Consider the following 14,780-nt stretch of genomic DNA (forward strand, 5'->3'; position numbering starts at 1 on the left):
AGGAACCTCAGCAGTAACAATGTCCCCCAGGCCACTTGGCCTCCTTCCAGTTATTCCCTGATAGTCATTATTGAGGGGAAAATCGCCATAGACAAGGAGCCCAACTTTTTCATAACTATCAACAAAAGCTGCTGGCCAAGAGTCACTAACAGATAGACATGGGAGCCCCAGAAGGGATGGGAGATTCCCCCAAGCCCAGATCACCAGTTGTGTTCTAGATGAACCCCTGAAGTTATCATAATGGGAAGCAAATTTATCTACATGCATTGCTTGCACATCCCTCAGTTCTCAATACTTTATGATCTGGCTTCAGAGTTTACTTCCACATTCTGCTTCTGATATGTACCACCTGTGTGACTGGGTAAATCAACTCAACCTCCTTTGGCATCAGTTTGTTCATCTGTGAAATGAGGGGGTTGGATTGGAAGGCTCATGGGACACACACACACATACACACCCACCTATAGTTCTATGTCCCTCTGTGACCTCAGACTAACTGGAAACTGCTTTTTTCAAAATTTCCTGTGAGGGCTTAATCACAAAATCTGATCATCCCATCTCAGTCTTGATCCTCTTGACCTCTTCGCAGCATTTACCACTGCTGACCACCCTCACCTGCTGGGTACCCTTGGTTCTCTGGTTTTTCACTACTTTCTCTTGATTTTCATCCCATCCCACCACTCTTCAGTTTCCTTTGCTGGTTTATCATCCATATCATGATTTCTACTAACACCTGTTGCAAAAAGAATTCTTTTCATTCCCCTCTCAGGCCTCCTTCTCCCTCTACACTTCCTCTGTAACCTCCTCATCTCCCATGGGTTTAATGATCATTTCTATAATGAGGAACTTGCAAATAAGGGCCTAGTCTTTAGAGTATGCTCAAATCTACCCTTTCTTTTCCTCAGATCATAAGGCAATATCCCCTGCCTAGTTCCAATTCAACTTTGGAACTTTGGAAGCCTATTTCCAGTAATACATGATTAAGAAACTCACTTGGTAGAGGGAAAGGGGAGTGGTCAGGAGCTGATATTCCTAGAACCTTGGGGAGGGGAGTAGTAGTCACTTGTACCCTGGGGACCCTAACCTGTGAGTGAGTATAAGCTCCCTGTTGGGGAAGTGACCACAGATGGGGTACTAAATGATTGACTGCCAAATCTGTATATTCAGTCACTCATTCCTCTGCCAAGATTCAGTCCTCTATCACTGACTATTGTACCTTTCAAACTCAAAGTTCAGGAGATATCTCAAATTCAACACATCCAAGACAGAACTCATCTTTCCCCAGAATGTATCCCTCAACCAAACTTTCCAAGGATACCACCATTCTTCCAGTTCTCCAGGTTTGCAGCCTTGGAATTATCCTCATCTCCTAACTTCCTCTCACTTCGTGTTCAGTCAAAGGGGCTAAATGTTGCTGCTACTACCTTCAAGGTATCTTCATCTTACTTCATCCCTCTGCTCCCATAGCCACCACCACATTTCAAATATCCATCACCTTTCAGTTTTTGTGGTTGTTCAGTCATATCTCAGTTGTGTCTGACTCTTTCTGAATCCACTGGAGGTTCTCTTGGTAACGACACCGGAATGTTTTGCCATTTCCTTCTTTAGCTCATTTTACAGAAGAGGAAACTGAGGTGAACAGGATTGCCCAGGGTCACACAGATAATAAGTGTCTGAGGCTGAATTTGAACTGAGTCTTCCTATCTCCAGGCCCCGGCACTCCATCCACTGTACCACCTTTAATTTAGGCTATTGAAATTGTATATAATTGGTATCCATGCCCCACGTTTCTCTCCTCTTTAATCCATCTTCAGTATAGCTGCCTCATGTCTGCCCATTTGCTATCCTACTCAACATATCCTAGAGGCTCCTTGTTGCTTTTAAAGCCCTTCACAACTTGGGTCCACCGACCTTTCTATCCTCAGGGTATATTATTTCCTTCCCTTTACTCTATTGTCTGGACAGACCTTCCCTTTCTCTGTTGCTCACATGTGGTACCCTTGATCCTGTCTTCATACCTTTGCTCTGCTAATCCCTCATGCTTATAGAGCAACTTCTAGCAAGGGGTTGATCTGTCACACACACCCTGGGATTTGGGGTTAGCTGACAATCAGGGAGGATAGTTGTCAAGAGTACTTGAGTGTCAGCCAGAATGGAATTCAAATTTTGCCTCAGATACTTAGCTGTATGATGCTGGTCAAATCATTTAACCTCTTTTGGTCTGTAAAATGGGGGAAATAATAGTACCCACCTCCTAGGGTTATTGTAAGGATCAAATGAGATAACATATGTATGGCACTTTATAATCCTGAGAAACACACTGCTACTGTTGTTACTATCTGTTCTTATTTTGGAAAGAGTGGAAAATCACATGAAACAGCCCTTGGATAGGAGGGGAGATACAAATATACTTGGAATGAACCCTCCCTTCACCTTCCCTAGAATGTTCTCTTTCTTCATGATGGAGCTCGAACCTCTCCTTATCCCACCAACTGCCAGTGGCCTCTCCCCCAGGCTACCTTGTATTTATTTTGATATAGTTTTGAGTATACTTCTTGTTCCCACTGATGTCAACTCCTCAAAAGCAGAAATTGTTACATTCTTTGACTTTGTGTTCCCAACACAAATGTGTTAAACTCACAGCCATTTGACTGGAAGCACCAACTTTATTGGGAAATGTTTAGCAAAATAAATAAAAAACACCCTCAAGGAGTTGAAAGAAACTAAGGGCAGAGGGCTCAGTGGACTCTCTCTCCCTGGCCTGGAGCTTGATCCTGGGAGGGCCTCTCCCTCCTGAGCCTCCTCAGAATGTCTTGTGAGTATATTGTAATCTAATTTGAATCCCAGTTCTTTGTGCCCGTGAATCATCTCCCTCACTGGAGTATGAGCCCCTTAAGGGCAGAGGAAAGGTTCCTCCATCTTTTAAACCTTGAGTCTGAGTCCAGTGCCACCTTAATAGGCACAATTTGTGGGATGAAACATTTCTCCTCCAATTCTCACCTACAAGGACACTCCCCATGGAAGGAGGTCAGACCTGAGGCTGCTTCAGATTTGGACTTGAAATATCTGCCATGATGCCCTGCATTACCACATGCTCCCCCCAACATGGTCCTCCAAATCTCATCCTGAGGTCATACTCTATATTCTCTAGGTGAGTGAAAACTCACCATCTCTAGCTACCTACCCTGCTACACTCCAACCATCTTCTTACCATTGAAGGTGTCAACAAGACAAGGACTGGCTTTTAACTGTTGGTGGCCAGAGCCAAACAAACAAAGCAGGTTAGAAACAGGAGAGTCAGGACACCAATAGAAGTTTAATTAATTTCAGAATGAGGACAATGACATTTGCAAGTAGAAGCCCTCTTCTAAGAAGAAAGATTTAATGTAGGTCTTATGTACAACCTGGACTAAACCATGACAAAATCATTTTCGGTCCCAGGTTACTATTCCCTCAGGCCCTGTGGAAGTGGTATTGTCTCAAGTCTTTGGGGTTGTGCCCACCTTTTGGGGCAAAGAACCAGAGCTCTGTGACGGGAACAGAATTGTAATACCTGTCAATGGCAAGGAACAAGGATGGTGAATATGTGATGAATGGTCCTGGGAAATAGAGGGAGCTAAATCCTTTAGTGAACCCCTGAGTGCTGGTCCAAGTTTGCCAGAAGGTGATGTTATGCTGACTGCAAAGGATTATTGTTATACCGAGCTCAGAACATAGTCTGCCTGCTGAGTCTGATCTCTGGCAAACAGGGTATATCCAAAATATTTTGACTAGGGTAAGACCTCACCCCTTTTCTTCATTCCACCTCTTGGTTGGTAAGAATAATCAAATTAACACTATTCATTCTCCACCAGCTACATTGCCTGGGTGGATTCCACCATGGCTCCAGGAAACTCACCATCCTTAGAGACTACATCAGCTTTGATATTCACACCTCATTAGTATCCTTCAAATCTTCTGTCCCTCTGACTAAGAACTGACAAGTGGAACAAAGAACTTCTCCCAAAGCCTCTGTTTAAGAAAGACTCACAGGTCAGTCATGTTGTCATGTAGTTTCTTGTGTGCCACCAGCTACATTCCTTTAGACTGGACTCTATGATGCCCCCCATGCCTAGTATCTTCTCCCTTCCCATTGCCAACCTCTCTGCTTCCCTGTATGTATTGCCTATTCCAATAGACTGCAAACTCCTTGAGTGCAGTGATTATCTTTGTTTTTCATATTTGTATCCTCACCACTTAGCATAGTACCTGGCAAATAGTAGGTACTTAATAAATGTTTGTTATCATTCCTGTCAATCAGTTGCCCTATGACTCCTCAGAGATTCCCCAGATCAAAGCCTCCTTCTCTAACCACCATTCTTCTATGTGTGTTGCTTTCTTCCAATAAAACATAAATTCTTTGAGGGGAAAAGATTATATTCTCTTGGTATTTGGTATTTGGTATTTTGGTATCTGCATCTCCAGTGGTTAGTAATGTCTGGCCCATAACAAACATTTTAAAGGGATATTTTTCATTCATTAATTCATTTATTCCTGAATCATCTGACACTGGAGTGTATGTGCCTAAGGCTTGGGTTTTTCTTGGGGAGGCTGATGGCAGTGCCACCTCATTCCCAAGTGGCTATCACTTGCTTGCAAACAATCCTTGGGCAAATCACTTATCCTCGTCGTGCCCAGTCTCCTTGCCTGTAAAATGATGGGATTTGACTAGATGATCTCCAATGTCTGTTCCAGCTCTCTATTGTTGTTCCTAAAGTCTATAATGTCAAAGGGAAATCATTTTTAATTAGTCCTATGAGAAGAGCAAGGCAGAGAGCCAAGGAAGAGCCAACAGGTCTGCACTCTGTCTCAAGAAGCCAGAATGGGGAGGGGGACAGGATCTGGGCTGAACCTACACAAGAAATCAAGGGTCCGGAGCTCTTGGCCCAAGGACTCTCATCCCTTCTCTCTCTTAATCAGTTGCTGAAGTCAGAAATTACTGAGTATTGAGAGACAGGGGAAGTGAGAAGGGTGTGGGGCAGGGAGAGAGGGGAATTCCTTAACCAGCAGCTTTCTCCACAATTAATAGCCTTCTATTCAGCAAGTCAACAATGACAGAGGAAGGGAAGGAAACTCTCTCTCCCCAACCCTCTTTCACATCCCTCAAAACTCTTCCTCTCTATACTTGAACCTAAATTTTCTCTCTCCTCCTGACCCATTACTGCTCTTTTAACTGTAAACGCCTTCTTCCCCAATTCTCCACATTTCTCAGGAAGCCTGACCTGCCTCTCTCCTTGCAACCTACATGCTTCCTCCTTCAGAATCACCAATTGCTTTCCCCATTGCTCCTAAATTCCCAAAGATTCTTCCTTTATAAATTTACATTAAATTGATTTGAAGACCTAAACCTTCTCTATTGTCCCTGCCATTTCAATATATGGCTGCCTTAGGTTCCCTCAGCAGAGTCACCACCTCCCTGGACTCCATTCCTCTTCCTCTGACCTTCACTGGTTGGACTCGGATTATGCCTCGGAACATATACTCCATTCTCTGAGGATCTGGCTCCACTCTCTATGAAACCTGTCAAACCTATTACTTTACTCTCAAATGATTGATAGTCCTTCTACTTCCTTTCCTCCTCTATGTCACATTTTTCCAGACTCCAAACTGCTGAAAAAAGTCACAATGGTCTTCTCTTTTTTATGATCATTTATTTATTTTTTTATATATCCCAAGTCTCAATCACCCCATACTCTGTATTTATTTTGAGTTCAATCTTGATTTTGATGGAATACTACTGTACTATTAGAAATGATGAGCTTAATGATTTTAGAAAATAATGGAAAAACTTGCATTTTTAAATGAAAAGGGAAATGGGCCAAGAGAACATTGTATATAATAACAGCAACATTATTTTAAGAGAAACTGTGAGTGAATAAGTTATTTTGTCCATACCCAAATAAACTATAAAGAACATATGAAGGAAGACATTCTCTGCATCCACAGAAACAACTGATAAATAGAAATATATACAATAATTTTACAAATACATATATACACATGAGTGTATACATACACCTATTTGTGTCTAATAGTAGCCATCTCTAGGGAAGAAGGGGGAGGGAGGAGAAAACAATAAATGTACATGATAATTTTGTTGCTTATTGGAAAGGAATAGCTAATTGTACATAGTAAATTTGCAGTTTCATGAACAATCGTCTTGTTATTGTACTTTGTTTATGAAAATGATTGTTTTATTCCATAAATTAAAAATAAAATTTTAGAAAAGAAGCAAAAGTTGTTGATTCTGCCTGGTGATGAGAAGAAAAGGTGGAAGAAAGGAGGGCAAACTGAAATCATACTGCTTTTTGACTGGGACTAGGGTCAGGATTCCAAAAGCTACTGTGACTTGCTTGAACACATCTACGTACATCTACTTACCTTTGCTTTGGAATCTCTGAAGATATAGCCATCCTTGATAAGCATGACATTCAGTTGGAAGACCATTTGAGGAAGACCTATCACCTAGCCATGGCATTATCTCAGAAGACTATAGAAAGGAACAAGAAGGTGTTTTAACAGCTTAGCTATTGAAAAGTATATTGAGAGATAAGGTCTTGTATGAAAACTTGATGCTCTGGGGAAGCCAAAGAGAGCACTTTGCCAGAGAGCCACCCCATACCAAGTAATAGAAAGAGTAGGTATTCTAGCAAGCTACAGAATTACTCCAGAGAATGATGAGAACCTTTCAAATATACTTTTCAGTTATCTATTTTCCATGGGAGAAGGTCACCCCTATCCTTAATAAGTGAGAAGAGGGACAAGAATATGGGAGATACATGAATTTTATAATTCTATTACTCCACAACTGCCTTGTACTCATTCTGAATATAAGGTGCTTGAGGGCACAGACTATTTCATTTTTGTCTTTGTATCCCCAGTACCCAGCACAGAACCAGTAAATAATTGGCATTTAATAAATGTTTATTGAATGTTATTGCATTGTCATTCACCAAATCACAGTCACATGCTGAGTGAAATGAGCAGAAACAGGACACTGTACACAGTAACAGCAACGCTGTGCAAGGATCAACTGTGATAGACTTAGCTCTTCTCAGCAATGCAACATCTAGGACAATTCCAAAAAACTTATGGTGGAAAATGCTATCCACACCCAGAGAAAGAGCTAATGGAGTTTGAATGTAGATCGAAGTATACTATTTTCACATCCTAGGGGTGGAGATTTCATTTTTTCCTTTTGTTCTATTTCTTCTTTCACAACATGACTGATGTAGAAATGTATTTTACTTTATTGCACGTATATAACCTGTATCAGATTGCTTGCCATCTTGAGGAGGGGATGTATCACCAAGGCAATATTCACAGCACTGGTGGTATCTATGAATATGCTGGCATAGTTCTTAATCACAGAATATACCAGACTCTCCATATAGAAAGCAGAAAAAAAACATTTATTCAGATACCAGAAAGCCAAATCCATCATAGTAGCCAAGAAGCCAATACACATTAGCACTGCAGGAGACAAAACCATTCCCAAGCCTCACACCCCCCAACCCCCACCCTGTCTTCCCACAAACACTCATGAGCCTAGCTGTCTGTTTGCCTGTGTACTCTCTCTCTCTGCCCTAACTACTCTCACTCACTTCCTCTCTGTTCTGCTCCACCTTTCCTGTTGCACCCATTCAGCAAGCTCTTCCCACCACATGTGACTTAGGCTTCCATGTGATTTAAGCAGGTTAAATGGACCTATTAATGAATGGGAAAAATCTTCCCATTTAAATTACCATTACAGGGGAGAGGGAAGGGAAGAAGGGAAAAAAATTTGGAATTCAAAATCTTTCAAAAAATGAATGTTGAAAATTGTTATTACATGTAATTGAAAAAAATAAAATACTATTTTAAAAGGCTTTGTATGCATTATCATTTTTGATCTTCACAACAGTTTTGTCTACTAAGTAAGTTCAGTTTTTTTTCCCTTGGACTTGTGATTTCATCAGTACAAGAAACTCCTTCTCTCAATGGAGATAGCAATTGTTCCAACATTTAGAAAGTTCCTTAAGCCTCTGAGCAGTTAAGTGACTTAGTCAGGGTCACACAGCCAGGAGATGTCAGTTTCAGAATTTGAGCCCAGGTAAACCTGACTACTAAGTCAGTTTTCTTATCTCCAGTTGATGCATCAGGAATCTATAGCTCACAGAAATTAAATAACTTAACAAAATGTCACAACTGAATTTGAACCCATGTCTTCCTGACTCCAAGTCCATTGCTCGATTCAGTATGTCATGTTGCTCTTCTTGCCAATTCTCATGGCATGTTCCTATAACAGATTGATTGTCAGTCTTTAAGCTCATCATTCTCCCAAGATGGCAAAACAACAAAATGTGGTGGAAAGACTATGAGGGTTTTAGTCAGAGCACCTGGGTTTGCATTCCAACAGGCCAACTTACTATGTGTCTTTGGGCTAATTATCTGACTTCTCTGAAGCCTCATTGGTATAATGAGGGGTCAATTCTAGCTCTAAATCAATGGTTATGTGCTTTAGGAACAGGATTTTGGATTTCCTTTCAGAATTCATTGCAATTGGTATTGGACCCCCGTAGTCTTCTGCCTGGGACCAGCTCAAACCAACTGATTTTCAGTGTGAGATTTACATCTCAAAAATCATTACAGATCAGGGCTTCATGTATTTCTTTGTTGATTGCCTAGACTTATGAAAGTGAAAAAGAAAATAATAAAAATTTCCAATTAAATTTAAAAGTATGTCCTGCTGGGGGAGGACCCAAGATGGTGGAGTAGAAAAACACACATATGCTAGCTCCAAACCCACAGCCCATAAATTACCTGTAAAGAAGAACTTCCAACAAATTCTGGAGCAGCAGAAGCCACAGAACAATGGAGTGGAGGAGATTTCTGTCCCAGAGAGACCTGAAAAACTGACATGAAAGGTCCAACGCGCACCAGACCCAGAGCAGAGCCCAGCCCTGCCTTGGCCGTGCGGCACAGAGAGAAGCATATCTGAGCAGGCATCAGGGACAGAATCTCCAACAGCTGCACAGGTCCCTCCACCCACAGGTGACAAAGGTCAGTGAGAGAGTCTTTTTGGGTGGCTGACAGGGGAGTGGGGTATCCCCATAACTCAGGCCCCCTCAAGAGGCAGCAGTGGAGGTGGCAGCAGACAAAGGCTCCCAAAGCAGGCAGGAGCTTGGATCCTTTGTTGAAGGTCTCTGCATAAACCCCATGAGGGAACTGAGCCCAGTGTGCCCGCCCTGCCCCCCACCTGAGCACCTGAACTTAATCTCACACTGAATAGCACCCTGCCTCCGCCCAAAGCCCTGAGGCTAGGAAGCAGCATTTGAATCTCAGACCCCAAGCACTGGCTGGGCGGATCTGGAGGTGTGGTGGGTGTGAAGAGGAAGCTCAGAAGTCAAGTCACTGTCTGGGAAAATGTTCAGAAAAGGGAAAAAATATAAGACCATAGAAGGTTACTTCCTTGGTGAACAGATATCTCCTCCCTTCCTTTCTGATGAGGAAGAACAATGCTTACCATCAGGGAAAGACAGAAATCCCAAACAGGCAAAATAAATATTCAATGGGCTCAGGCCATGGAAGAGCTCAAAAAGGATTTTGAAAATCAAGTTAGAGAGGTGGAGGAAAAACTGGGAAGAGAAATGAGAGACATGCAAGCAAAGCATGAAAAACAATTAAACACCCTGCTAAAGGAGACCCAAAAAAATGCTGAAGAAAAGAACACCTTGAAAAATAGGCTAACTCAATTGGGAAAAGAGGTTCAAAAAGCCAATGAGGAGAAGAATGCTTTAAAAAGCAGAATTAGCCAAATGGAAAAGGAGGGTCAAAAGCTCACTGAAGAAAATCATACTTTCAAAATTAGAATGGAACAGATGGAGGCTAATGACTTTATGAGAAACCAAGAAATCACAAAACAAAACCAAAACAATGAAAAAATGGAAGATAATGTGAAATATCTCATTGGAAAAACAACTGACCTGGAAAACAGATCCAGGAGAGAAAATTTAAAAATTATGGGCCTACCTGAAAGCCATGATCAAAAAAAGAGCTTAGACATCATCTTTCATGAAATTATCAATGAAAACTGCCCTGAGATTCTAGAACCAGAGGGCAAAATAAGTATTCAAGGAATCCACCAATCACCACCTGAAAGAGATCCAAAATGAGAAACTCCTAGGAACATTGTGGCCAAATTCCAGAGTTCCCAGGTCAAGGAGAAAATATTGCAAGCAGCTAGAAAGAAACAATGCAAGTATTGTGGAAATATAATCAGGATAACACAAGATCTAGCAGCTTCTACATTGAGGGACCAAAGGGCGTGGAATAGGATATTCCAGAAGTCAAAGGAACTAGGACTAAAACCAAGAATCACCTACCCAGCAAAACTGAGTATAATACTTCAAGGGAAAAATTGGTCTTTCAATGAAATAGAGGACTTTCAAGCATTCTTGATGAAAAGACCAGAGCTGAAAAGAAAATTTGACTTTCAAACACAAGAATGAAGAGAAGCATGAAAAGGTAAACAGCAAAGAGAAGTCATAAGGGACTTACTAAGTTGAACTACATTCCTACATGGAAAGACAATAATTGTAACTCTTGAAACTTTTCAGTATCTGGGTACTGGGTGGGATTACACACACACACACACACACACACACACAGAGCACAGAGTGAATTGAATAGGATGAGATCATATCTTTAAAAAATGAAATTAAGCAGTGAGAGAGAAATATATTGGGAGGAGAAAGGGAGGAATGGAATGGGGCAAATTATCTCTCATAAAAGAGGCAAGCATAAGACTTTTTAGTGGAGGGAAAAAGAGGGGAGGTGAGAGAAAAACATGAAGTTTACTCTCATCATATTCCACTAAAGGAAGGAATAAAATGCACACTCATTTTGGTATGAAAACCTATCTTACAATACAGGAAAGTGGAGGAGAAGGGGATAAGCAGGGTGGGGGGGATGATGGAAGGGAGGGCATGGGGAGGAGGGAGCAATTTGAGGTCGACACTCATGGGGAGGGACAGGATCAAAAGAGAGAATAGAAGCAATGGAGGGCAGGATAGGATGGAGGGAAATATAGTTAGTCTTACACAACACGACTATTATGGAAGTCATTTGCAAAACTACACAGATATGGCCTGTATTGAATTGCCTGCCTTCCAAAGAGAATGGATGGGGAGGGAGGGATGAAGAGAAGTTGAAACTCAAAGTTTTAGGAGCAACTGTTGAGTATTGTTCTTGCATACAACTAGGAAATAAGAAATACAGGTAATGGGGCACAGAGAGTTATCTGGCCCTACAGGACAAAAGAGAAGATGGGGACAAGGGAAGGGAGGGATGATAAGAGAGAGGGCAGATTGGTGATAGGGGCAATTAGAATGCTGGGTGTTTTGGGGTGGGGGAGGGGACAAATGGGGAGAAAATTTGGAACCCAAAATTTTGTGAAAATGAATGTTAAAAGTTAAATAAATAAATAATTTTTTTTTTTAAAAGTATGTCTTGCTTATACTTTGTGCTTTATTTTTCAGAGAACCAATAGTTAAACATTAGCCAGGATACCCCTGCTTGGGATCCATGAGGCCTGATGCCCAGCTGACTAATCAACTTATTTCTGTTCTCTGTTCAAGCTGCACACTAAGGAATGGATCCAAGGACCCAAGATCTAGAGTTTAAAGGGGCTCTCAAGGTCATTTAGTCCCTGGAACACCCCCTTTTCTCTGCTCCACCCACTGACCTCCTTGCCTGCCTTAAAGTCCCAACTAAATCCTACTTTCTACAGAAAGCCTTCTGCATCCCTCTTTATCCCAATGCTTTTATATCCCAGTTATCATATATTCAGTTTTTATATACAAGTTTGCATGTTGCCTCCTGAATTTGATTGTAAGGTCCTTGAGGGCAAGAACATTATTTTGCCTCTTTGTGTAACCTCAGCTGTTAGCACAGTGCTTGATACACAGTAATCACTTAATAAATGTTAACTGAATTGAAATGGATCCCCACATTTTACAAATAAGGAGAGTGAGGCACAGAGAGGTGAAATGACTTCTCTAGGTTCACTCAGGCAATAGCATCAAAAGTAGAATTTGAACCTAGACGCTCTGATGCCAGAGAATGTGCTAATTTCCCTGTTTGTATTTTTTCTGTTTTATTTTCTCCACATTCAGGGTTCTGGCCTTTCCCCTGAATGAGTGAACGTAACTAAAGTAAGATTGTTGACCTCTTTAAAAGTTCTTTCTTTGAGTAAAGCAGATCAAAGAAGCTATGCTAGCAGGGCATCCTAGGCGTGCTAGAGTACATACTACGACAAGGCTACATTGAGTGCACAATCATCCACAAATAGAAAATCATGCATGAACTCTCCCTCCACTCTAGTCTTGATAAACAGATAGATAAGAAGGAAGGTAGTTAACTGAAAGGATGAATAGCTAGCTAGGTAGTTTGGAAGATAAATATCTATAGATATACATATTCATATTTGTGTTACATATTTATATAGACCTACATGTTATATATATATATATGTAGATATGCATAGTGTGCACAGTCGTATTAGGTATTGTATGTGTCTGTGGATGGATATATGTATGCAAACTGGTTGAACTGTGATGCCTAAAGGAGCAGTATTTTGGGCTTCAGTAAGATGCTTCCTAGCAATCTCTGACTCTTAGCTGTCTTTCTATGACTACATTCTATGGCATCGCTCCATGGTAACAATACTGTCACCACATGAAGGAAACCAGAGCAACTAAGCTGGAAGGGCAGTAAGAAGCAGTTGTACACAGTAACTCTGAGAAATGAGCCAAGTTCTCTCTTCTCTCTAAGACAGAAGTAGGGTGAGTCTGAAGCCCAGGGTGGGTGTTTATGATTGGCCACATACTCAGTGACTTGAAGAACTGGTTTCCTTGAAGGAGCATAGCAAAGACAGAAGAAGAGCTTGACAAACTCAGGTCTCCTGATCCAGATGGACACCATCTTTTAGTAAAGAAAGAAATGACAAACTCTATTGGGAACCATTTACAGCAATCTTCCATCATCAGGTTCTGCAGGACTGGAGATGGTGAAAAATGATGCCTCAGTTTCCAAAAGAGGAAGAACAGAATCTTCATGTGTTGGACCAGTGAGCTTGACTTCCATTCAACTAAGGGACTGGAAGGGCAACTCACATCCCCCTATGAATAGTATATGAGCGTGTGTAGGTGGGGGGAAGGAATATATATATATACATATAAATCGATATACATATATGTTCATATATGCATTGCTGCTGCTTCTTTGTCCTTCATTCTCAAAGAGGACCATGACTTCAGGGAGGTGATGCTATGACATGCAAGCGAATTAGATTTAAGTGTGGGAAGACTGTGCAAAGTCACAAATCTCACTTCAGCTTCCGAACCATCTGGGTCCAGTGGCCAAATATCAACCATGATAACTGGAGATGGCCCAAGATGTAGTGGGGAAACTTGGCCCTTTTAAGCTAAAGGCCTTAATAGGTCTCAGTTTTACTGAAGTAAAATCTATTCAGTGATATAGAGAGATCAAACACGTACACATATATACCTCAAAGGCTGCCTTGTATGGTGTAGGTGCTTATTAAAGGTTAGTTAATGAAACAAATTGGTAAGGCCTGTTCATTTTGAGGCACTACTTATCTGTCCATGCTGGCAAGAATATTACAGCAATTTAGGATTTATCCCCTTACTGGAGTCAACAAAAATGGTCAATGAATATGTTACATGTATTAAAGGCTTACAAATTACCAGAACATACAAAGACAAAAAAAGTCTCTTGATTTCAAGGAGTTTATATTCTATCTGCAAATTATAATGCTGATACATTTAGGATCACAGTTTATTTATTTATTTTGAGTTTTCACCACTTCCACAAGATTATGAGTTCCAGTACCATCTTCCACATTAGACTTTTCTTGATCTCTCTCCTCTCCGCCATATTCTCTCCTTCTCAAATCCCACTTTGTATATGGTTTAGATAAAGCCAGCATGATATAATAATAATGATAATCATAGCTGACATTTATATAGAGCCTACTATGTGCCAGACACTGTACAAAGTTCATTATAAATATCTCATTTGATTCTCCCAACAACCCTGAGAGGTATGTTATTGTCTCCTGAGGACACTGAAGCTAACAGAGGTTAAGTGACATGCTAAGAAGTAGTGCTAAGGATACCAAAACAATAAATAAAATGAAATCCAGGCCTTGCCTTCAACAAGTTCACACTCTGATGGGGGAGACAAGTAAAGTAAAAGATGCCTGCAATATATATGCAGAGTAGATGAAAGGTAACTTTGGAGAGGCTGGGCACAAGCAAAGGCTTCCTGAAAATGGCATTTTACCTGAGACTTGAAGGAATCCTGGGAAACCAGGGGGTGGAGGTAGGGATGGTGAACATTCCAGGCATGGGGAACAGGCAGGACAAAGGCAGAAGGAAAGTGTGTAAAGCATCATGTAAGGGGAACAGCAAGCCACCTCCTGTAGGGTAGTTGAATGTGTGGAGTGGAGTGCAAGACTTAACTAGAATGACTGGAAGTATTCATGCTCTGAAACGGTTTAAATGCTGAACAAGGAACTTTGTCCTGGAGAGAAGACAGAGATGTTGGAGACTGAGATAGAGTTATGCTTTAGAAAAATCATATTGGCAGCTGAGGAGAGAATAAAGAAAAAAGAAAAAAGACTTGCGATAGGGAGACCAATGAGGAGTCTATTGTAAGTGTGATGTGAAAGAGCCTAT

Source organism: Notamacropus eugenii, chromosome 1 (assembly GCF_028372415.1).
Source record: "Notamacropus eugenii isolate mMacEug1 chromosome 1, mMacEug1.pri_v2, whole genome shotgun sequence".
Lineage (NCBI taxonomy): Eukaryota > Metazoa > Chordata > Mammalia > Diprotodontia > Macropodidae > Notamacropus > Notamacropus eugenii.